The following is a 26,324-nucleotide window of genomic DNA, read 5'->3' as shown; positions in this document are numbered from 1 at the left end:
TATACTGGACAAAATATGGTCCAGTATAATGGATAATACTTGATTGTCCAGTATTTAACACAGTTTTAGATACATAGTAGTTGTTGAGTTTATTATAGTCACTTCCATTATCATTAAAATAAAAGTTTTAGGGGCACCTGGGTGGCTCAGTCAGTAAGTGTCTGTCTTCAGCTCAGGTCATGATTCCAGGGTCCTGGAATGGAACCCTGCATCAGGCTTTCTGCTCAGTGGGGAGTCTGATTCTCCTTCTTCCTCTGCCTCTCCCCCTGGTTTGTGCATTCTCTCACTCACTCTCTCTCTCTCAAATAAATAAAATCTTAAAAAAAAAAGAAATAAGATCAAAGTTTTGGCTGAGTTGTCATTTTCTTGTGTTCACTGAATTTATCAATATTTCAGTTTCTCCTTTAGTACTTGTTTAGAAGCCATTATAGATGAAAACCTTTTAAGGTAGAACATTTAAGGGGACCTGGGTGCCTCAGTCACTTAGGCGTCTGCCTTCAGCTTAGGTCATGATCCCAGAGTTCTGGGATCATGCCCCACATCTGACTCTCTGCTCAGCAGGGAGCCTGCTTCTCCCTCTCCCTCTGCCTGCAGCTCCCCCTGCTTGTGCTCTCTTTTTCCGTCTCACTCTGTCAAAATAAATGAAAACAAAATCTTAAAAATATAATTATTTTATTTATCAAATCTAATTATTTTATTTACTTATAGATGTGAATTAGAACTGACAACTTAAGGTAGCTTCATTTGAGGATATGCTTCACCTCATTATTATAAATGATTGATTGTTACCATGGAGGAGTGAATTAAAAGATTCAGATGGGGAAATTGAATCATTTGCCTTCTTTGAAATATAATAAAATTATTTTTCTTAATAGTAGTCTCTAATAAATTATTTACAACATAAGCATAAATTTTGTAAGGATTTATATACCTGGATTATTTGTGGTATTACTGCCATTCAAGTCAATACTGGTTTTTATTTTCAAATTCTGTCATTTTTTTGATATATGAGTAGGTGGTCATATAACTGTGTATCAAATATTCTTTTAAATTTTTTTGTGCCATTCTATTTCTTGAACTAAGTCTTATTTCTTGAAATTGGTTAGTAGTATTAAAATATGGAAATCTGGGACGCCTGGGTGGCTCAGTTGGTTAAGCAGCTGCCTTCGGCTCAGGTCATGATCCCAGCGTCCTGGGATCGAGTCCCGCATCGGGCTCCTTGCTCTGCAGGGAGCCTGCTTCTCCCTCTGCCTCTGCCTGCCACTCTGTCTGCCTGTGCTTGCTCTCTCGCCCTCTCTCTCTGATACATAAATAAATAAAATCTAAAAAAAAATATATATGGAAATCTTTTTGTTATATAAATATTAGTTCCTTGCTTTGTTGTAGTACTAATGTATGTCAGAATTTATTTGGTAAACATTGAGCTCAGTCTTTGTCCACTAATCCTATTTCCTATTAGGAATCTTCTCAGAGTATATAAATCCTCTCTTGCTTTTTTGCTCTTTCTTATTTCTTAGCATATGTTGTATCTTCATTGTAGACATCTCTTACTATACTTATGGTGATTGACTTTCCAGGTTTTTTTAGTAGTCTTGTGCTATTATATTTAATCAGTGAAGTTCTCTTAAAGGAAATTAACCAGAAATATGGATGCAGTCGTGGACAGATTCAATCTTTACAACAGTCAGCTGTCGTTTATGCAGGTCAGTTAAACAAGGGTTTCCACATTTATTTGAGACTCTGTGGTTTGAGATCAAGTTAAGATTACTTTTTTTTTTTTCCAAATTCCATTGTATTTTAGGCTTCTCTAAAAGTGAAGGGGGGGCGCCTGGGTGGCTCAGTGGGTTGGGCCTTTGCCTTTGGCTCAGGTCATGATCCCAGATTCCTGGGATCGAGTCCCACATCGGGCTCACTGTTCAACAGGGAGCCTGCTTCCCCCTCTTTCTGCCTGCCTCTCTGCCTACTCGTGATCTCTGTCTGTCAAATAAATAAAATCTTTAAAAAAAAAAAGTGAGGGGATCGTGGGAAGCTGTAATTGTCATCATAACACCTAAAAATATGGCATTGCTGGGATTTGTTATTCTGCTCCAGAGGATTGACAGCTAGCTGAGTAGCTGAACACTTGTCTTCTTCTGTTGCTTAGCAACTACTGACCATCCACTTTTCTGTTTGTTTTTTTCCATTTTTCCTGTTACAAGAAGAAATAGACACAAAGTTGCCAACAGTTTCCCTTTTCTCATCAAGTTACTGATTAATATTTGTTATTGATTAGGAGGATGGCAAATGGAGAGGGATTTCTGGATTTCTCTTGGACTGTTCTAAATATCTATTTTCTAGTAAAACACTGATCTATCCTTAATAAATCTAAACTCTTATCTCTAAGCTAGGCAAACAGGGACGTTCTGGGTCTGATTTTGCCAAGAAATTCTTATAGGCCCTTGGGAAGGAAACCTTGGGCTGCTGGAAGAGTATGGGGATATATATGTGTAAAAGGTTTCACTGTGAAGGTGTGTGCATATGTGAGCATACTGAGGGAAAGATGGGAGGAGAAGGTTATAAAAAGGGAAAGATTCTTCAACTCATTGGCATGAAAGATCTCAAATTGCCTGTGGGACTAGTGTTCCCATAGGGCAGTGATTTTCTTAATGACTTGACATTGGCTCTTCTGGCCTCTGTTTCATGGGGAATAGCTATTGAGGTGTACAGCCCTTCCTTGATGAAAATATCAGTGGGAGCTTCACTTTTTGTACTCCTCTCAGCTCTTGAATATTTAAATCACCTCTATTTTTCTTTAGTTGAAAAGAGACCCTCACCTGTTTTTAAGAGTTCTCTCTTCTTTAAAAGAAAGTAAGGAAGAAAGAATGAGAGGAATGAAGAGTGGGGGCTTTTTGTTTGCTTTGTTTTAACATGCTCTACCTCAGTTGTTTCAAATATGAAATTCGTGATTAAGAATAAATGAGATGACATTTAATGTGTTTAGCCCATCTATTGATCAGTTAGCTAGGCCTTTAACATATGTCTCTTATTCTGTTATTTACACTTTTTGACTCTTAAACTTTACAATTCTGCAGGTAAACAATACAACAAAACAAAAGTAAATCTAAAGAAATAGAATTATCTATAAAGAATTTTAATTCAATAAATATTCTATGATTTTCCTAGGGATGATTATAGTATTTTCCAACTGCCTGGGCTGGCACAACATGGAACTACTACTTTCTTAATTTCAGAAGCGTCTTACATTTGGCATCCAGAGGGAGATATGTGACCTTGTCCCAGTGTCCTTACTTAATGCACAGCGAGCCAGGTTCCTCTATGCTTTCTTACTGTGGCAGATCTTACCAGAGCAAATATTGCAGAGATGGAGACTGTTGTGAAAAATGCTGTTCTCTTTAAGAGGTAAGAAAGTCCCCCTGAGGCGGCTAGGGATGGGGCTTAAGTCCCCGGTCCCAGGACAGTATCCCCTGGCGCTGAGGCAGAGAGAGTGCAGCGGAGAAACCAGCTCTTGGTCCCTAAGCCACCAGCGCACCCGAGAACACGTGGGGTCCATTTCCTGTGAGGGGATGGGAGCGACACTGGGCGGCAGAATGCGGGAGCCCTGCTATAGAGCCTGAGATACTCCCCTGAGAGAGATACAAAGGCCCAGTCGGTGCCCTTCGATATGCGCCATTGTTTCAGAGCCTAAGACGCCTGCACCAAACTCTCCCCTCAGAGAGGTGCACAAAGGCCCAGCCTGATGCTTTCGGACCTGCACCCCGTTCTCAGAGCCTGAGACCCGCGCGTGACCCATAGCCTCCCCTGAAGTTGGTGCACGCAAGCCGGGCGCTCTTAGAACCAGAAAGACCAGGCACTCTCAGCCTGGGCCAGTGGGAAAATCTCAGTGTGCAATTGCTGCTTGGAACCTCTCTGGCAGTCTGGAGCTTCCCAGACAGCCACCACTGCCTTGGCTTTGGGTACAAGCAAAAGATGCTGCATCCCCAGGGACTGCGACTTGGAACCTGCTCTGCCAGTGGCCAAGGGGGAACTTATTTAGGCTCTGCAGTCAGACTGAGGCCTCTCTCTGAGAGTGAGATCAGGGTGCGGTTTGTTTTTCCTCTAAAACTACAAAACCAATAAAAGTGGTCAAAGTGAGAGGAAAAAAAAAAAGTGAACAAACATAAAAACCTCCAGAGAACAAAAGCCTGAAAAAAAAAAAAAAACCAGTTTCCTCAGAGCCCACCCCCTTGAGGGGGGCAGGAGGACTTAACTCAGGGAACATCATTGACTGAAAACCCACATGGCAGGCCCCTCCCCGAGAAAACAAACTAAGAAAGAAAGAAAAAAAAAAGGACTATAAGAGAACAACCACTACTTCATAGGAAAACTTTTATTTTTCATTCATTCCCACTATTCTGGTTCATTTTTTATTTATATATAGGTAATTTTTTTTAACCTATTTTCCATCACAGCGAGCTGTCCATTACATCAAATTCCTTAATAACCTTCTAACCTGAACTTTTTGATACATACACCTATGTTTTTCTTTTGCATTTCTATTTTTTGAATTCCTTTTTAAAAAAATTTTAGTTTAGTTTAGTCTAGTTTATTCCTTTTTATTTTTATCTTCTAATATTCATATAGAGTTAAACTTCAAAGTAATCCCCTTTCCCCAATCAATACTACCCCTATAGGTAAACCAATTTTTAATCCCTCTTTATCTTAGGAAAGTTGAGCCCTTTAACAAAGATATCAAGATACATCCAGGAAGAATCAAAACAACCTTCCTCGCACACACTGAGAATTTATAACCACTCTCCCATCTTTTTCTTCCACCAGTGTTTTTGTGTTTGTTCTGATAGTATATAAATCTTATACTTGGGGTTCTTTTTGACGAGGTTCTTCCTTTATTTGCATAAATATTTTTTTCTCTTGTCATATACTTTTATCAGTCTTTTTGTTTGTCTACTTCATAAATGTTACCTTGGGGCCCATTTGGGCTGAACCTTCTCTTTCATTTTCCCTTTCTTTCCTGTCTCTCTCTCTATCTCTTTTTTCTTTTTCTTTTTCTTTTCTTTTGTCTCTCGTTTGGGTGGGGAATCCTGATTGCTCAGAAGTGTTCCAGGGTGCACCTTGACTGCACCACGGTTGATACATCCAGCTACATCTGTTCAGTCATCTCCCACCAAAATGACTAGGAGGAGGAATGCCCAACAGAAGAAAAATACAGAGGATGGACCTTCTGCAACAGAGCTAATGGCTATCAATATAGACAATATATCGGAAAGAGAATTCAGGCTAACAATTATCCAGGCAATAGCTAGGTTGGAGAAAGCCATGGATGACCAAACAGAATTGATTAGGGCTGAGCTGAAAGCGATGAGAGATGGTGTTCACAATATTAGGGCGGAGCTTAAAGCTACCAGGGAGGAGGTTCCCAATGCTCTCAATGAGTTCCAATCTAATCTAAACTCTCTCAAAGCTAGGGTAACTGAGACAGAAGATAGAATTAGTGATCTGCAGGACAAACAGATAGAAAGGATCAGGAGGAAGCCTGGAACAAACAGCTTAGAAACCAGGAAAAGAGAATCAGGGAAATAAATGATGCCATGAAACGTTCCAACGTCAGAATTATTGGAATCCCTGAAGGGGAGGAGAAAGAAAGAAGTGTAGAAGATATAGTGGAACAAGTCATTCATGAAAATTTTCCCAATCTCGTGAATGGAACCAGTGTTCATGTACTAGAGGCTGAACGGTCTCCACCCAAGATTATACATTCCAAAAAAAAATCATGACACCTGATAGTCAAATTGAGAAATTATAATTATAGGTATAATCTCTTGAAAGCCACTAGGGCAAAGAGGCTCCTTACTTACAGAGGAAAGCCCATAAGAATAACATCAGACCTGTCCACAGAGACATGGCAAGCCAGAAAAGGCTGGAAAGATATATTCAGGGCACTAAATGAGAAGAACATGCAGCCAAGAATACTTTGTCCAGCAAGACTGACATTCAAAATGGATGGAGAGATAAAGAGTTTCCAAGACCAGCAAGGCTTAAAACACTATGCAACCACCAAGCCGACACTGCAGGAAATATTAAGGGGGGTTCTATAAAAGAGGAAAAATCCAAAGAATAGCATTGAACAGAAATATAGAGACAAACTACAGAAAGAAAGAAAGACTTCAAAGGTCACTCAATGTCAATAAAAACATATCTATCAATAATCACTCTCAATGTGAATGGCCTAAATGCGCCCATAAAATGGCACAGGGTTGCAGATTGGATAAAAGGACAGGACCCATCCATACGTTGTCTACAAGAGACCCATTTTGAACCTAAAGATACACCCAGACTGAAAGTGAAGGGATGGAGAAGCATTTTTCATGCCAATGGGTCTCAAAAGAAGGTTGGGGTAGCGATTCTCATATCAGATAAATTAGAGTTTAAACTAAAGACTGTAGTCAGAGATACAGAAGGACACTACATAATCCTTATAGGGACTATCCACCAAGATAATCTAACAATTGTAAATATCTATGCCCCCAATATGGGAGCAGCCAATTACATAAGAAAACTGTTAATCAAGATAAAGAGTCATATTGATACAAATACACTAATTGTAGGAGATCTTAACACGCCTCTCTCAGAAATAGACAGATCATCAAAGCAGAAAAGCAATAAAGAAACAAGAGCATTGAATGACACATTGGAACAGATGGACCTCATAGATATATACAGAACATTCCACCCTAAAACAATAGAATACTCATTCTTCTCAAGTGCACATGGAACCTTCTCAAGAATAGACCACATACTGGGTCACAAATCAGGACTCAACTGATACAAAAAGACTGAGATTATTCCCTGCATATTCTCAGATCACAATGCTTTGAAATTGGAGCTTAATCACAAGGAAAAGTTCAGAAGGAAGTCAAACACCTGGAAGCTAAAAGGCCACCTTGCTTAAGAATGCTTGGATCAACCAGGAGATCAAAGAAGAACTGAAACAATTCATGGAAACCAATGAGAATGAAGACACTTCAGTCCAAAACCTATGGGATACAGCAAAGGCGGTCCTAAGGGGGAAATACATAGCCATCCAAGTCTCCCTCAAAAAAACTGAAAAATCCAGAACACAGCAGCTGTCTCTACACCTTAAAGAACTGGAGAATCAACAACAAATCAAACCAACTCCACACATAAGAAGGGAAATCATCAAGATTAGAGTTGAGATCAATGAGGTAGAAACCAAAGATACAGTAGAATGTATCAATGAAACTAGAAGTTGGTTTTTTGAAAGAATCAATAAGATCAATAAACCATTGGCCACACTAATCCAAAAGAAAAGAGAGAAAGCCCAAATTCATAAAATTATGAATGAAAAGGGAGATATCACAACGAACACCAAGGAAGTAGAAACAAACATCAGAAGTTATTATCAACAGTTATATGACAATAAGCTTAGCAACCTTGATGAAATGGATGCATTCCTGGAAAACTATAAACTCCCAAAATTAAACTAGGAAGAAATTGACAACTGGAATAGACTGATATCTAGTAACGAGATTGAAGCAGTGATCAAAAACCTCCCAAAAAACAAGAGCCCAGGACCTGACGGATTCTCTGGGGAATTCTACCAAACTTTCAAAGAAGAAATAACACCTATTCTCCTGAAGCTGTTTCAAAAAATTGAAGCAGAAGGAAAACTTCCAGACTCTTTCTATGAAGCCAGCATTACCCTGATCCCCAAACCAGGCAAAGACCCTACCAAAAAGGAGAATTTCAGACCAATATCACTGATGAATACGGATGCTAAGATTCTCAACAAGATCCTAGCCAACAGGATCCAACAGCACATTAAAAAGATTATCCACCATGACCATGTGGGATTCATCCCTGGGCTACAAGGATGGTTCAACATTCGCAAATCAATCAATGTGATAGAATAAATTAATATAAGAAGAGAGAAGAACCACATGGTCCTCTCAATTGATGCAGAAAAAGCATTTGACAAAATCCAGCATCCGTTCCTCATTAAAACGCTTCAAAGTATAGGAATAGAGGGAACATTCCTGAACGTCATCAAATCTATCTATGAAAGACCCACAGCAAATATCATCCTCAATGGGAAAAAGCTTGCAGACTTCCTGTTGAGATTAGGAACTAGACAAGGATGCCCTTTCACCACTCTTTCACCACTCTTGTTTCACCACTTTCACCACTCTTGTTCAACATAGTATTAGAAGTCCTAGCAACAGCAATCAGACAACAAAGAGAAATAAAGGTATCCAAATTGGTAATGAAGAAGTCAAATTCTCTCTCTTCGCAGATGACATGATTCTTTATATGGAAAACCCAAAAGACTCCACCCCCAAACTACTAGAACTACTAGAACTCATATAGCAATTCAACAATGTGGCAGTCAATGTGCAGAAATCAGTGGCTTTCTTATACACTATCAATGAAAATACAGAAAGGGAAATTAGAGAATCGATTCGATATACTATAGCACCAAGAACCATAAGATACCTGGGAATAAACCTAACCAAAGAGGTAAAGGATCTGTACTCAGGGAACTACAGAACACTCATGAAGGAAATTGAAGAAGACACAAAAAGATGGAAGACCATTCCATGCTCTTGGATTGGAAGAATAAACGTTGTTAAAATGTCTATACTGCCTAGGGCAATCTATACTTTTAATGCCATTCTGATCAAAATTCCACCTGTATTCTTCAAAGAGCTGGAGCAAATAATCCAAAAATTTGTATGGAATCAGAAGAGACCCCAAATCTCTAAGGAAATGTTGAAGAACAAAAATAAAGCTGGGGGCATCACATTACCTGATTTCAAGCTTTCTTACAAAGCTGTGATCACCAGCATGGTACTGGCATAAAAACAGACACATAGACCAGTGGAACAGAGTAGGGAGCCCAGATATGGACCCTCAACTCTATGGTCAATTAATCTTTGACAAAACAGGAAAAAATATACAGTGGAAAAAAGACAGTCTCTTCAATAAATGGTGCTGGGAAAACTGGACAGCTATATGTAGAAGAATGAAACTCGACCATTCTCTTACACTGTATACAAAGATAAACTCAAAATGGATAAAAGACCTCAATGTGAGACAGGAATCCATCAGAATCCTAGAGGAGAACATAGGCAGTAATCTCTTTGATATCAGCCACAGCAACTTCTTTCAAGATATGTCTCCAGAGACAAAGGAAACAAAAGCGAAAATAAACTTTTAGGACTTCATCAAAATCAAAAGCTTCTGCACAGCAAAGGAAACAGTCAAAAAAACAAAGAGGCAACCCACGGAATGGGAGAAGATATTTGCAAATGACAGTACAGACAAAAGGTTGATATCCAGGATCTATAATGAACTCCTCAAACTCAACACACACAAAACAGACAATCATATCAAAAAATGGGCAGAAGATATGAACAGACACTTCTCCAATGAAGACATACAAATGGCTATCAGACACATGAAAAAATGTTCATCATCACTAGCCCTTAGGGAGATTCAAATTAAAACCACATTGAGATATCACCTTACACCTGTTAGAATGGCCAAAATTAACAAAACAGGAAACAACATGTGTTGGAGGGGAAGTGGAGAAAGGGGAACCCTCTTCCACTGTTGGTGGGAATGCAAGTTGGTGCAGCCTCTTTGGAGAACAGTGTGGAGATTCCTCAAGAAATTAAAAATAGAACTTCCCTATGACCCTGCCATTGCACTCCTGGGTATTTACCCCAAAGATACAGATGTCATGAAAAGAAGGGCCATCTGCACCCCAATGTTTATAGCAGCAATGGCCACGGTCATCAAACTGTGGAAAGAACCAAGATGCTCTTCAATGGACAAATGGATAAGGAAAATGTGGTCCATATACACTATGGAGTATTATGCCTCCATCAGAAAGGATGAATACCCAACTTTTGTAGCAACATGGACGGGACTGGAAGAGATTATGCTGAGTGCAATAAGTCAAGCAGAGAGTCAATTATCATATGGTTTCACTTATTTGTGGAGCATAACAAATAGCATGGAGGACATTGGGAGTTAGAGAGGAGAAGGGAGTTGGGGTAAATTGGAGGGGGAGGTGAATCACAAGAGACCATGGACTCTGAAAAACCATCTGAGGGGATGAAGTGGCGGGGGTGTGGGAGGTTGGGGTACCAGGTGGTGGGTATTATAGAGGGCACAGATTGCACGGAGCACTGGGTGTGGTGAAAAAATAATGAATACTGTTATGCTGAAAAAAAAATTTTTAAAAATCTTCCCATAGCCTTAAGTGGTTTCCCTTGTATGTAACTTTTTGCCTCTCCTTGCTCTTTTTAGAATTTTCTTTTTATCTTTAACCTTTGACATTTTAATTATATGTGTCATGGTGTGGAACTTCTTAAATTCATCTTGTTTGGAACTCTGTATCCTTCCTGAACCTGTTTTCTTCCCCAGGTTAAGGAAGTTCTCAGTTATTATTTCTTCAAATAAGTTTTCTCCCCTTTTCTTTCTCTCTTCTTTCCTGGGACCCCCATAATGAAAATGTTTGTTCACTTGATGTCATTCTAGAGATTACTTAACTTATCCTCATTAAAATTTTTTTTCTATTTGCTGTTCAGCTTGAGTGCTTTCTATTACTTTGTCTTCTAGATTGCTGCTGATCTCCTCTCATCCCCTAATCTATTATTGATTCCCTCTAGTGTAATTTTCATATCACTATGTTCTTTAACTTTGATAAATTCTTTCTCATATTTTGTATCTCTTTGTTGAAATTTTTCACTGCGTTCTTCCCTACTCTTGTCTCCAGTCCAGTGAGCATCTTTAGGATCATTACTTTAAACTTTATCAAGTGCATTGTTTCTCTTTGTTTCAAATAGTTCTTTTTCTAAGACTTTGACTTGTTCTTTTGTTTGGAGCATATTCCTCTATCTCCCCATTTTGCTTGATTTTCTGTTTGTTCCTTTGAATTGAATAGAACAGCTACTTCTGAATTTGAAGGAAAGGTATAATGTGTGGTTATTCCTGTATAGTCTTTGTGTGCCTAATAACTCTGGCTTTCTGGCTGGAACTATGACTGCCATGGGCGTGGAGTCCCAGGTACTCCTTTTTTGGGCTGCTCTGGTAGCATGACTGGAGCTGAAGTGGGCTTGGGTCAGGTGGTTCAGGCTCTCTGGAAAGGGGTTCTGGCAAGACAGCAAAAACTGAAGTTGGTGCAGGCCAGGGAAGTCCCTGGGCTCTTTATATAGAGAACATCCTGGCAGGATTGCTGGAGCTGAAGTGAGCATGGGCCAGGATAGTTCAGGGGATCTCTACCTACAGGGTTCACTGGGAGGACAGCTGAAGCTGAAGTGGGTGTTCTGGGGGGATCCACACAAGGGGTATTCAGACAGGGTTGCTAGAACTAAGGTGGGTATGGGTCAGGGATTCTTGGAGCACTCTGTGCTGGGGGAATATTAGCAAACTGTCTGGAGCTAAAGTAGTATGGGCCTGGGCTGCTTTGCTCCGGGGGTGTGCCACCTTGCTGTATCAGCTGGAGCTATAGTGAGTACTGACCTACTGACCAGGGATGTCCTCCTGGTGGGTGCCACACTGGTGCTGCCTTGGTGGGAGGGCTGGGGCTGATGTGGGCTAAGGGTTTGGAGCTCATTGAGGTAGTAGGCCAGCTAGTATACCCAGATCCTGCTTCTGTCTCGCTCTCAAGGTGGAGGGGGAGCATAAACTGTGAAACTTGCTGCCCCTATGACCTGGAAAGAGTTCCAGCAGATCTTCCACCGTGTGGCAAAATTCTAAGTCTAGTTTCTTTATGTTCTAGTTACTCTTTGTACTTCTATATTATACTGAGTCTACTATTGCTATGATTATGCCTCCTCTGTATGCCCAGAACTTTATTGTTCAAAATTACTAATATCAGTATTAGGACAAACCAATATCACATACTTCTTCATGTGACAAGTGAGAAAAACACGGCATAGTTTCTGGAGTATTCTTTCAAAAACGTCTAAAATAAATTTAATTATAAGGAAATATTAGACAAACCTAAAATGGGAGGCATTGTACAAAGTAATCGACTAGTACTCTTCAAAAATATCAAGGTCATGAAAAACAAAGACTGAGGAACTGTTTCTAATTAAAGAAAAATAAAGAGATGTGAAAACTAGATGCACCACCTTATTCTAGATTGGATTAGAAAAGGGACATAAGTGGAACAGTTGGTGAAATTTGAATAAGGTGTGTACATTAGATATAGAATTGTATTAATTTTCTCAATGGAAACTGGTATCTGGCAACTGGCTACCCTTTCCTTTTAGTACTTGGTACTTAAGAGCTAGAAAGCCCAGTTAGCCTTTTGATTGTCTCGGTTTGCCATTAACAACAATTCACAATGAATTATCTCTGCATATGTATTTTCATATTTTTGGTAATGTTTCCTCAGAGTAGATTCCTCGTTGGGATTTTCAAAGTTAAGGACTTAAGTCACTTTATTAGATTCCAGACTGCCCTGCAGGTGGCATTCTCACTAATCTATAACCCCACAGCCTTGCCAACAGAATCCATTTTTAGAGGTTTTCATTTTATCTCATCTCATCTAACATTTTGAACAATAAAGTTCAAAATGTTAGATGAGAAATTGTATCTCAGCATGGTTTAAGTGTGTATTTCTTCACTTGTGAGTGATGGTAGAGATGTTTTCATATGTTTCAGGATTTTTTTTCTTGGTTGCTTTGTGAATTTTCTGGTTATGTCTTTTCCTTATGTTTCTACTGGGTTTGGTCTTTTCCCTCTCCCTTTAAAGGATCTTTTCAAAATTGATTAGAGTTTTTAGCTGCTTTTATACATATATTATAAATATATTTGCAAAATTTATGAATTGTCTTTTGACTTTCATTGCATTGTTTTTGTCATGCAGAATTTTAATTTTTTACTAATTTTTAAAATCAGTCTTTTTTCTTTCTTTCTTTTTTTTTCTCCTCTTGAATTATCTTAGAAAACTTTGTACTGAGATTAAAAAATAATTCATTCAGGGATGCCTGGGTGGCCCAGTGGGTTAAGCTGCTGCCTTTGGCTCAGGTCATGATCCCAGGGTCCTGAGATCGAGTCCTGCATAGGGCTCCTTGCTCAGCAGGGAGCCTGCCTCTCTCTCGTCCTTTCCTGCTTGCGTGCTTTCTCTCTCTCTCTTTCTGACAAATAAATAAATAAAATCTTTAAAAAAATAATTCATTCATGTTTTCTTCTAGTATTTATAGGTTTGAATTTAGATTCCTGATGCATTTAGAATTTAATTTTGTGTATGGTGTGAAATCTGGTTTTAATTTCATTTTTTATCCAATGGTTCCCATTTATAAAAAAAAGGTCTATCTTTGACTTAGTAATTTGAGATGCTATCATTATTATATACTAAATATCTATAAATAAGTAGATTTATTTCTGGACTTTCTATTCTACTTACTATTCTTTTTTTTGTCAATTCATGAGCAAGTGCCATATTTTTAATTATAAAGGCTTTATATAGGGGTGCCTGGGTGGCTCAGTGGGTTAAAGCCTCTGCCTTCGGCTCAGGTCAGGATCCCAGGGGTCTCTGCTCGCAGGGAGCCTGCTTCCTCCTCTTTCTCTGCCTGCCTCTCTGCCTACTTGTGATCACTCTGTCAAATAAATAAAAAAAATCTTAAAAAAAAAGGCTTTATATATGTTTTAATCTCTGATAAGGACCTTTCACAGAGAGTTTTCAATATTTTTCTAGCTATTCTGTGTATTTGCCCATATGAAAGTTGAAGTGTTTGTTGATATTTTATTGGGATTGGATTGAAATGAAACTTAGAATTGAATCTTTATATTGTTTTGTCAACCTATCCAAGGATAGGTAACATCTTTGATTTTGATCTAGTTTTGTGATTTTCAAAAGATTTCCTCAAGTAAGTTTTTAGAAGTTTTAGGTTTTACTCACACAGGTTTTATACATTTCTCGTTAAGTTTGTTCCTGCTTATTCTTTAGTCTTATTTTAATTGGTGGCTTTCTTCTATGATGTCTTCTACATAGTTATTGAGTATGTAAAGACTTTTTGTATATTTTTTATCCTATTTTTAGAATTCTTTTATTGTTTGAATTACTTTAATCATTAATTTTCTAGAATATTCCAGGTGTATTATTGTATCATTGGCAAATAGCTATTTTACTTCTTCCTTAAGAATTCATGTGCTTTTAATTCATTTCTATTAATTGCATTAGCTGATACCTCTAATATGTAATAGTATTAGGGATGGTGGTAATAGACAGTGGGCATTTTTGTTTTGTTTGGGATCTTAGAGGAAATGCCTCTGGTGTTACTTTAGGAGGGTACTGTCTTCAGGACTATGATGGGTGTGTATATATGTAGGTTTATATGTATGCATTATCATTTTAAGAATGTGTCCATTAAATGAAACTTCCTTGAGTACTTTTATCATGATTGGATATTGAATTTTGTCAAAGGATTTTTTAGTATCTACGGAGATATTGATAGGGTTTTTCTCCTGTTTCACCTATTAACACAGTACATTATATTAATAGATTTCCTAACATCGAATCAAACATATGCTCCAAAATAAATTTAATTTGGTCATCTTATTTTATTACATGATGTTGGATTCTGTTTGTTAATGTTTAAAATAGTTAATTTTGCATTGTTATTTCTAATATTGGTCTATATTTTTCTTGCATTGTGTGTTTTTTGGACTATCTTTATTCAAGTTATGGTATCAGACATTCTTCATAAAAAAGAATTATGAAGTGTTGTTTGTTTTTAGTGTTTTGCAGTAATTTGTACAGTCTTGAGATCAGTAGAAGGTTTGATATGTTTACTGTATGAAACCACCTTGGATGGTTAGTTCTCAATCATTTTGTTGATTTCATTTTTTCAGAAATTAGTCTCTCTAAGCTTTCTATCTCTAATAGGGTCAATTTTAGTAATCTGTATTTCCCTAGGAAATTATCTGGATTTTCAAATATATTTTTATAGAGACTTATTTGTAAGTTAGTTTCTTAGGAATTTTAAGTATTTTTTCCTTTTTCAATAGTTATTCCTTCTTTGTAATTTTCTGTTTTGTGAATTTCTACTTTGTGTTTTTTCTTGATCAGATTAGCTAGTGGCTTATCTATTTTAAAATTCTTTAAAAATCTAGGATTTTGGGGCTCCTGGGTGGCTCAGTGGGTTAAAGCCTCTGCCTTCAGATTAGGTCGTGATCCCGGGGTCCTGGGATCGAGCCCCGCATCAGGCTCTCTGCTCAGCAGGGAGCCTGCTTCCCTTCCTCTCTCTCTGCCTGCCTTTCTGCCTACTTGTGATCTCTCTGTCAAATAAATAAATAAAAATCTTTAAAAAAATCTAGGATTTTGTTTTATTAGGTCTATTTTTTAATGTTAATGATATAGTTTATTTAAATCAATAAACCCCAAATATTGGCATTTCAACTTATAATCTATATAAAAACATCAATGAGACACTTTACAGTCCTTTTTATACTTAGAAATGGATGTATTTCCATCCATTTAGAAGAAATGGATGTATTTGAAACTTGCAACAGCCATCAATTCAGAAGCTATACTTAAATTAGAAAAAAAAATGATCTATATTTAGATGTAATGTAACATATAGTAGAGAAAGTAGATTCACAGACTCAAATATTTCCAAATATACCTAAAGTTTGACCAAAAATTTTCTTTAAAATTAGTTTTTATAAAACCTAGTTTTTTATAATAATTTAACTTCAAAGCAAACTGTACCATTTCAAAATTATGCCCATCATAAGTAAATTCACCAACTCATGTCAACTCTCTACTACTAAATTTGAATTCTAATGAGTGCTATGTAAATTTGAAAGCATCTTTAAATTTATCAGTATCAACAAAATGTTCATTGAAAAATGTTATAGTTTTTGAAGCTCCCGAACATTAAATATTATCAGTTATAGTTAAAGTCTTCTTCATATAAAGTTATATTAGGAAAAAATGTGTAAAATTATTATTGATCTATATTATGAAAAGTTTAAATTTTAATATAAACTCTTGCATTGTTTAGCTAAGTAACAAACTTTTTTCCCCTTACATCTTCAAATTCAATCTTTTATATGCAGTGGAATATTGGAGAGAAAAAATAAACAACATGACAGTATTTTTTTTTTTTGATTCTCGACTATTTGGCAACCATTCCTTTTTTTTTTTTTTAATTAACATCTAATGTATCATTAGCCCCAAGGGTACAGGTCTGTGAATCGTCAGGCTTACACACTTCACAGCACTCACTATAGCACATACCCTCCCCAATGTCCATAATCCAACCACCCTCTCCCTACCACACTCCCCCTGGCAACCCTCAGTTTTTTTTGTGAGATTAAGAGTCTCTTATGGCTTGTCTCCCTCCCGATCCCATCTTGTTTCATTTTTTCCTTCCCTACCCCCCAAATCCTCCACCTTGCATCTCAAATTCCTCATATCAGAGAGATCATATGATAATTGTCTTTCTCTGATTGACTTATTTTGCCAAGCATAATACCCTCTAGTTCCATCCATGTCATCACAAATGGCAATATTTCATTTCTTTTGATGGCTTCATAGTATTCCGTTGTATATATATACCACATCTTTATCCATTCGTTTGTTGATGGACATCTAGGTTTTTTCCATAGGTTGGCTATTGTGGACATTGCTGCTATAAACATTCAGGTGCATGTGCCCCTTTGGATAACTACATTTTTATCTTTAGGGTAAATACCCAGTAATGCATGTCCTGGGTCATAGGGTAGCTCTATTTTCAGCTTTTTGAGGAATCTCCATGCTGTTTTCCAGAGTGGTTGCACCAGTTTGCATTCCACCAACAGTGTAGGAAGGTTCCTCTTTCTCTGCATGCTCACCAACATTTGTCATTTCCTGACTTGTTAATTTTAGCCATTCTGACTGGTGTGAAGTGGTATCTCACTGTGGTTTTGATTTGTAGTTCCCTAATGCCAAGTGATGTTGAGCATGTTTTCATGTGTCTGTTGTCCGTCTGGATGTCTTCTTTGCAGAAATGTCCATTCATGTCCTCTGCCCATTTCTTGATTGGATTATTTGTTCTTTGGGTGTTGAGTTTGCTAAGTTCTTTATAGATTTTGGATACTAGCCATTTATCTGATATGTCATTTGTGAATATCTTCTCCCATTCTGTCAGTTGTCTTTTGGTTCTGTTGACTGTTTCCTTTGCTGTGCAAAGGCTTTTGATCTTGATGAATAGTTCATCAGGAACTATTCCCAACTAGAACATTTCCCAATAGTTCATTTTTGCCCCTGGTTCCCTTTGCCTTTGGTGATGTTTATAGGAAGAAGTGGCTGTGGCTGTGGCTGAGGTTGAAGAGGTTGCTACCTGTGTTCTCCTCAAGGATTTTGATGGATTCCTTTCTCACATTGAGGTTTTTCATCCATTTTGAGTCTATTTTCGTGTATGGTGTAAGGAAATGGTCTGGTTTCATTCTTCTGCATGTGGCTGTCCAATTTTCTCAACACCATTTGTTGAAGAGACTTTTTTTCCATTGAACATTCTTGCCTGCATTGTCAAAGATTAGTTGACCATAGAGTTGAGGGCCCATTTCTGGGCTCCCTATTCTGTTCTATTGATCTATATGTCTGTTTTTGTGCCAGTACCATACTGTCTTGATGAGGATAGCTTTGTAATAGAGCTTCTAGTCTGGGATTGTGATGTCACCAATTTTGGCTTTTTCAACATTCCTCTGGCTATTTGGGGTCTTTTCTGGTTCCAGATAAATTTTAGGATTATTTGTTCCATTTCTTTGAAAAAAATTGGTGGTATTTTGCTAGGGATTGCATTAAACATGTAGATTGCTTTAGGTAGCATAGACATTTTCAAAATATTTTTTCTTCCAATCCATGAGCATGGAACATTTTTCCATTTCTTTGTGATTTCCTCAAATTCTTTCATGAGTATAGTTTTCTGAGTACAGATTCTTTGCCTCTTTGGTTAGGTTTATTCCTAGGTATCTTATGGTTTTGGGTGCAATTGTAAATGGGATTGACTCCTTAATTTCCCCTTCTTCTGTCTTGTTGTTGTGTGTATAGGAGTCAATTTGATTTCTGTGCATTGATTTTATATCCTGACACTTTACTGAATTCCTGTACAAGTTCTAGAAGATTTGGAGTGGAGTCTTTTGGGTTTTCCGCATGTATCAAATTATCAACAAAGAGTAATAGTTTGACTTCTTCTTTGCCAATTTGGATGCCTTTAATTTCTTCTTGCTGTCTGATTGCTGAGGCTAGGACTTCTAGTACTATGTTGGATAGAAGGGTGATAATGGACATCCCTGCTGTGTTCCTGACCTTAGCCAAAAGCTCTCAGCTTTTCTCCATTGAGAATGATGTTCGCCATGGGTTTTTCATATATGGCTTTGATGATATTGGGGTATGTACCCTCTATTCCTATACTTTGAAGAGTTTTGATCAAGAATGGATGCTGTACTTTGTCAAATGCTTTTTCAGCATCTATTGAGAGTATCATATGGTTCTTGTTCTTTTTTTTCTTAATGTATTGTATCACATTGATTGATTTGCAGATGTTGAACCAACCTTGCAGCCCTGGAATAAATCCCACTTGGTCATGGTGAATAATCCTTTTAATGTACATTGCATCTTATTGGCTAGTATTTTGGTGAGAATTTTTGCATCCATGTTCATCAAGGATATTGGTCTGTAATTCTCTTTTTTGATGGGTTCAAGGTAATGCTGGCCTCATAGCATGAGTTTGCAAGTTTCCTTCCATGTCTGTTTTTTGGAACAGTTTCAGTAGAATAGGAATTAATTCTTCTTTAAATGTTTGGTAGAATTCCCCTGAGAAGGTTCTGGCCCTAGGCTCTTGTTTTTTGGGAGATTTTTGATGACTGCTTCAATCTCCTTACTGGTTATGGGTCTGTTCAGGTTTTCTCTTTCTTCCTGGTTCAGTTTTGGTAGTTTATACATCTCTAGGAATGCATCCATTTCTTCCAGATTGTCAAATTTGCTGGTGTGTAGTTGCTCATAATATGTTCTTATAATTGTTTGTATTTCTTTGGTGTTGGTTGTGATCTCTCCTCTTTCATTCATGATTTTATTTATTTGAGTTCTTTCTCTTTTCTTTTTGATAAGTCTGGCCAGGGGTTTATCAATCTTATTAATTCTTTCAAAGAACCAGCTCATAGTTTCATTGATTTGTTCTACTATTTTTTTGGTTTCTATTTCATTGATATCTGCTCTGAATTTTATGATTTCTCTTCTCCTACTGAGTTTAGGCTTCTTTGCTGCTCTTTCTCCAACACCTTTAGGTGTAGGGTTAGGTTGTGTATTTGAGACCTTTCTTTTTTCTTGAGAATATTTGTATTGCTATATATTTTCCTCTCAGGACTGCCTTTGCTGTGTCCCACAGATTTTGAACAGTTGTGTTTTTATTTTCATTTGTTTCCATAATTTTTTTCAATTCTTCTTTAATTTCCTGATTGACCCATTCATTCTTAGTGGGATGCTCTTTAGCCTCCATGTTTTTGGGTTATTTCCAAATTTCTTCTTGTGATTGAGTTCTAGCTTCAGAGCATTGTGGTCTGAAAATATGCAGGAAATGATCCCAAACTTTTGGTACCGGTTGAGACCTGATTTGTGACCCAGGATGTGATCTATTCTGGAGAATGTTCCATGTGCACTAGAGAAGAATGTGTATTCTGTTGCTTTGGGATGGAATGCTCTGAACATATCTTTGATGTCTGTCTGGTCCAATGTGTCATTTAAGGCCTTTATTTCCTTGTTGATCTTTTGCTTAGATGTTCTGTCCATTTCAGTGAGGAGGGTATTAAAGTCCCCTACTATTATTGTATTATTGTTGATGTGTTTCTTTGATTTTGTTATTAATTGCTTTATATAGTTGGCTGCTCCCATGTTAGGGGCATAGATATTTACAATTGTTAGATCTTCTTATTGGGCAGACACTTTGAGTATGATATAGTGTCCTTCCTCATCTCTTATTATAGTCTTTGGCTTAAAATCTAATTGATCTGATAAGGATTGCCACCCCAGGTTTCTTTTAATGTCCATTAGCATGATAAATTGTTTTCCACCCTCCCTTTATATCTGGGGATGTCTTTGGGTCTAAAATGAGTTTCTTGTAGACAGCATATTTATGGGCTTTGGTTTTTTATCCATTCTGATACCCTGTATCTTTTGAAGGAGGCGTTTAGCCCATTTACATTCAGGGTAGCTATTGAAAGATATGAATTTGTTGCCATTGTATTGCCTGTAAGGTGACTGTTACTGTATATTGTCTCTGTTCCTTTCTGGTCTACTACTTTTAGGTTATCTCTTAGAGGACCCCTTTCAATATTTCCTGTAGGGCTGGCTTGGTGTTTAGAAATTCTTAAAGTTTTTGTTTGTCCTTTTTGTCTCTCCTTCTATTTTCAATGATAGCCTAACTGGATATAGTATTCTTGGCTGAATTTTTTCTCATTTAGTGCTCTGAATGTATCATGCCAGTTCTTTCTGGCCTGCCAGGTCTCTGTGGATAAGTCTGCTACCAATCTAGTATTTTTACCATTGTATGTTACAGACTTCTTCTCCTGGGCTGCCTTCAGGATTTTCTCTTTGTCATTAAGACTTGTAAGTTTTTACTATTAGATGACGAGGCGTGAACCTATTTTTATTGATTTTGAGGGGGGGTTCTCTGTGCCTCCTGGATTTTGATGCTTGTTCCCTTTGCCATATTAGGGAAATGTCTACACTAATTCACTCCAATATACCGTCTGCCCCCCCTTTTCTTCTTCTGAAATCCCAATTATTCTAATATTATTTCATCTTATGGTATCACTTATCTCTCAAATTCTCCCCTCATGGTCCAGTAGTTGTTTGTCTCTCTTTTGCTCAACTTCTTTATTCTCTTTCATTTGGTCTTCTGTATCACTAATTCTCTCTTCTGCCTCATTTATCCTAGAGTAAGAGCCTCAATTTTTGATTGCACCTTATTAATAACTTTTTTGATTTCAGCTTGGTTATAATTTAGTTATTTTATTTCTCCAGAAAGGGCTTTTATTTCTCCAGACAGGGTTTCTCTAATATCTTCCATGCCTTTTTCAAGACCAGCTAGCACCTTGAGAATCATCATTCTGACCTCTAGATCTGACATATTACCAACATCCATATTGATTAGTTGCCTAGCCTTTGGTACTGCCTCTTATTCTTTTTTTTTTTTTTTTTTTTTTTTTTTTTTGGTGGTGAGTTTTTCTGCCTTGCCATTTTATCCAGATAAGAATATATGAATGAGAGAATAAAATTTTACAAGGGTGGAAAAGACCCCAGAAAAATGTATGCTAATGAAATCAGAAGAGACCTTAAGTCTGGGGAGAGAAGAAGGGAACTAAAAAGAAGTTTTAAAAAGATTTAAAAAATTTTTCAAAAAAAATATATGTATATATATATATTAGACTGATGAATAGAACAGAGCCACCAACTTAATTTTGGGTGTATTTTGGTCTCTTAGAATAAACTACCTCCCAAAATTTTAAAGAAAGAAAAACTTATATATATATATATAAATAAGGGTATACATGATGAAGGGATGGAATATGAGTATAAAGATGTAAATTTAAAAATGGAATTGATAAGTTGGTTTGAAAAAGAAAGAAAAAGAAAGTGGAGAGAATTTGCTTGGACTGGAGACTAGTCCAATGCCCTGTGCTAGATTTAGGGTATATTTTTATCTATTAGAAGAAATTGTTTCCTAAAACATTTTTAGAAGAAAAAACCCTATAAGTATACAAAAAATAAAGTTAGATACACTGGGGGATAAAATAGGACTATAATAGTGAAGGTTTAAAAAAGATTTTCTTTTTTTAGGAAGGTATTGTGAAGATAAACTAGTTAAGAAACTTTAAAAGAAGAAAGAGGAAAAGTTAAAAAAATTAGAATAAGAAAAAAATAAAAGAAAAGAATTAACTTTGCAAGACTAAAGAATCATGTGGAGAAAGCCATGAATTCCATGCTTTGCTTTCCCCTTCTCTGGAATTTGCTATTCTCCTTGATCAGTGAGCTTGGTCTTAGCTGGATGTTCTTGCTGATGTTCTGGGGAAGGGGCCTGTTTTAGTGATTTTCAAATGTTTTTGCCTGAGGTGGAATTGTGCTGCCCTTGCCAGTGGTTGGGGTAAGTAATCTGCTCAGGTTCACTCTTGGGAGCTTTTTTCTTCTGAACGCTGTCTGTAGGGCTTGGAGGATAGGAATGAAAATGGTGGCTTCCCTATCTCCAGCCCAGAGTAGCCGAGAGCTTGGGGCCCCACTCACCAGTGCGTCCTTGGAGAAATGCACTCAATCACTCCCATCTCCCTGTTCTCTGGCTGCTCTTGGGCTCACACAGCTTGTGACTGAATGTTTCTGTTTCTGACACACAGCCCCACTTGGAGTCTCCAAACCCAGCAGATTCTTGCTCCTCTGCTCTTGCGGCAGATGAAGGTGGGTCTCCCCAGATCTGCCACTTGTGGGCTCCCTGCTCAAAGAGTAGTGGCTTGACTGTGCTGCAGATCACAGTTTAAGTTAACCCCGAGCTGAGAGCTCACTCCTTGGCTCCATCTCTGTAGTCGGCATCCCCACTCCGATACCTGTAAACTCTGCTACACTCAGATACCCCCAATCCTTCTGTGACTCCATGGGACCTGAGGCCACATGGTCCCCACAAGGGCTCCACCCCCACTTAGCCTCTGGAGCAATGTCCTTCAGTGAAGCAGACTTTTAAAAGTTCAAATTTTGGGGGCACCTGGGTGGCTCAATGGGTTAAAACCTCTGCCTTTGGCTTAGGTCATGATCTCAGGGTCCTGGGATCGAGCCCCACATCAGCTCTCTGCTCAGCAGGGAGCCTGCTTCCCCTTCTCTCTCTGCCTGCCTCTGCCTACTTGTGATCTCTCTCTCTCTCTGTCAAATAAATAAATAAAATCTTAAAAAAAATAAAAAAAAATAAAAGTTCAAATTTTGTGCTCCATTGCTCCACTGCTTGCTAGGAGCCTGCCCCTCCACCCACGGTCTATCTTCTCATTTCTTTGGATTCACTTCTCCGCAGGTCCTACCTTTCAGAAAGTGGTCAATTTTCTGTTTCTAGATTTGCTGCTCTTCCTCTCTTCAATCTCCTGTTGGGTTTATAGGTGTTCAGAATGGTTTGATAACTATCTAGCTGATCTCCTGCTACCTGATGTCATCTCAGTCTGCTACTTTTCTGCCCTCTTGGCTCTTTTGGCCTGTTAGGTCTATTTTTAAAAATATACCTTATTAATTTCTTCTTTTAATTTTACATTTCATTCTTCCTGCTTCCTTTTTATTTTGTTGCACTTTTTCTAGTATTTTGTTGAACTAGGAATTTGCTGACTTATGTTTCTATTGATAAATGCTGTTTTTAGTGTAGTACTATGAATTTAGTAATGTGAATTTTCCTGTGGTCTCTATTTTAAGTATAGTCCACAGACTGTGTGACATGTAGAGATTTTCATTTTATTTGTTAAAAATTATGTAATTTCATGTTTTCCTCTTTTGCCCAGGTGGAAGTGCTTTTTATTTTTTTATTTTGTTAAATGACTTCTAGTCTTATTACACTGCAATCTAATGTTGTTTGTAACACATATACTTTATGGAACTCACTGATGTTTCCTTGTGATGTAATACATGACCAACACAAACTAAATATGTTCTCTATTATAAAGGTAAAATGTTTGAGGTATATTCATAAAGCCTGCTTCATTGGTTATGTTCATTAGGTCTTCTTTATTTTTATTTATTCCTCTCCTCAACATTTCATCTGTCTTTTAATGAGAGTGGTTTACTGAAGTCCACTAATTGTTAATATATTTCTCTCTGTCTCCTTGTATCTCTTGTCTTTGCTTCATTAAATAATTGCTTGTTATTTGGTTTGTATGTACTCATAATACATATGACTAATTGATAATGTTATCTTTATTATGATTATTGTTTTTAGCAGTAAATTTTACTCTTTTTTGTTTAATGCAGTCTATCCCTCACTGCTTTCTTCTTGCTTTCCTTTGACTAGAAATTTTTTTGTCCATCCATTTAGTTTTAGCCTTTTAGAATCCATTTGTTTTAGATATACCTTTTATGTACCACACTGAGATGTAATTATCTTTCCTTTTTGAACCAAATTGAAAATTTTTTAAATATATGATTTAATCTCATTCATACTTATTGATTTAACTAAAATGTTTAGTTTTAATTCTCAAATTATTTTATAATTATGTGTATTATATATTTACTATGTTTATTTTTCTGCCCAAGGATAGTCTTTGGAGTTTTATTTTTATATTTGGAAAGGTATATATTTTTGTTCTAGCAGGTACCTGTGTCCTTTTAACCATATTTGGTTATTATTTGGTTTGTCAAGGTTTTTTTTTGTTTGTTTGTTTTTTTAAGATTTTATTTTTATGGAGTCTCTACATCCAACATGGAATCTCTACATCAATCGCTTCTCGGCCTTTTGGGTAAGATCAAGTGTGGAATCTCTACATCACAACCTGGAGAACAAGATTCACATGCTCTTCCAAATGAGCTGTCCAGGTGACCCTGGTTTGTCAAGATTTTAATGGCATTCTGTAATACCCACATATTGCCTGAACAGTAGTCATCAACATTGAGCTCACTTTTTTTTTTCTGTCCTTTCCCTTCCATTTAAAAAGTACATTATTTCTACTTTGTCTCAACATATAACATGTATACACTAGTTTTCCACCCTTTTCCCCATCTTTGTAGGGTGTAGAGATGGAAAATTAATATAATCTACATTTTTATTTATTCAAATTCTTACCATTGGTCTTAATGCTGAACCACTTCTAGTCATCTCTTGACTGGATGAAACTTATCCACTAATAGATTTCTTGAGTACTAATATAGTATAGAATTCCCTACATCTTGTATGTTTAAAACTGTTTTTCCATAACCTTAATATTTGAGGCACATCTTGGCTGGATTTAAATTTTTGGTCCATGCTTTCTTTTATTGAGTTTTAGGAAAATGCTCTTTCTTTGCTGTGCCTGCTGTTTTTAAGAATTTTAATGGGAATATAATTCTTTTGTGCTAAATATGTAGGTCTTGAAATTTCTTTTTCATATCTTTGAAGTTTGATAATTTTACTGGGCTAGTTAGTTAGCTAATGCTATGAAACAATAAAAAGATCTAAGTAGCTTAGGGGTACATGGCTGGCTCAGTCAGAACATGCTATTCTTGATCTTAAGGTCATGAGTTCAAGCTCCATGTTGGGTGTAGAGATTACTTAAAAAAAAAAACTTAAAAATATATCTTAAAGAACTTAGTGGCTTAAAGGCAACAAGAAATGTATATTAACTCAAAGTTTCTGTGAGTCATGAACTTGGGAGCACCTTTGCTAGTGGTCTGGTTTGAGGTTTTAGTAAAGCTGTTGGCTGGGACTATAGTTATCTGAAGGTCTGAGTTGGATCTGCTTTTAAGATCTTGCATACGCACTGGCAAACTGGTGCTCAGTTCTCCATGTGAGCTTCTCCACAGAGCTGCTTGTTGTCCTTATGCGTGACGGTTAGCTTCCCCTAGAGTAAGTAATCCAAGAGAGAGAGCAAAATAGAAGCTGCAGTGTCTTTTAAGAGCTAGCCTTGGTTTTAGTTGTTTTGAATGACAGGCTAACTTGGTCCCTATTACACCGTCCTTGTTGGAAACAGAAGTCTCTTGGCTATTACTTCTTTAATAATTTTCATATCTCATCCCATTTTTTTTCTTTCCCTTCATAGTACTTCAATTTTGTGAATGTTTGGCCTTTTAGGGCATAGGATCTATTATTTTACATTGATATTTTATCAGTCAGCTTGACTGAACTCAAACTCTAAACTTTGTCTTCCTGTAGTAGACAGTAACTCAAACCCCTGTTCAACTGGTTAGACTTTTAACTGGCTGCTTGGAGTCTGCCCACACTTGCATAGATTAGAGGGCAGCCAGATATTTAGGCAGAATTTATATAAAGAATTTGGGGTTCTCCTTCTTTGGATCTCTCATTTCTGGACTTTCTCCATTTTTTTTTTTTTTAATCTCTTGCAGTTATTCTGAGCTCTTTTTCAAATTCTGCCTATCAGTAAACTCCAGGTTTCAGTTTCTCTTTTTGGTCACTCTCCAGGTCCTTCAATTATTTTGTCCAGAGTTCATATTACATAGGATTTGTTTTTAATGAGAGTCTTATGACTCTATTTTGAATGATTTCTGCTTAATGGATCTTGATGAGGCCTTCTCTAATTATGCCATTTAAAAATTACAGAACCATCCATCTCCTGGTGCTTCATTTTTGTACACAATTCTT

The 26,324-nt window shown here is 37.1% G+C and overlaps 1 pseudogene; it reads left to right on the top strand.

The window, feature by feature from the left end:
- Nucleotides 1–26,324, top strand: part of LOC122910069 — a 116,719-nt pseudogene that overhangs the window by 23,020 nt on the left and 67,375 nt on the right.

This window comes from Neovison vison, chromosome 6 (assembly GCF_020171115.1).
Source record: "Neovison vison isolate M4711 chromosome 6, ASM_NN_V1, whole genome shotgun sequence".
Classification (NCBI taxonomy): Eukaryota; Metazoa; Chordata; class Mammalia; order Carnivora; family Mustelidae; genus Neogale; species Neogale vison.
This window is presented reverse-complemented; position numbering and strand designations above follow the sequence as displayed.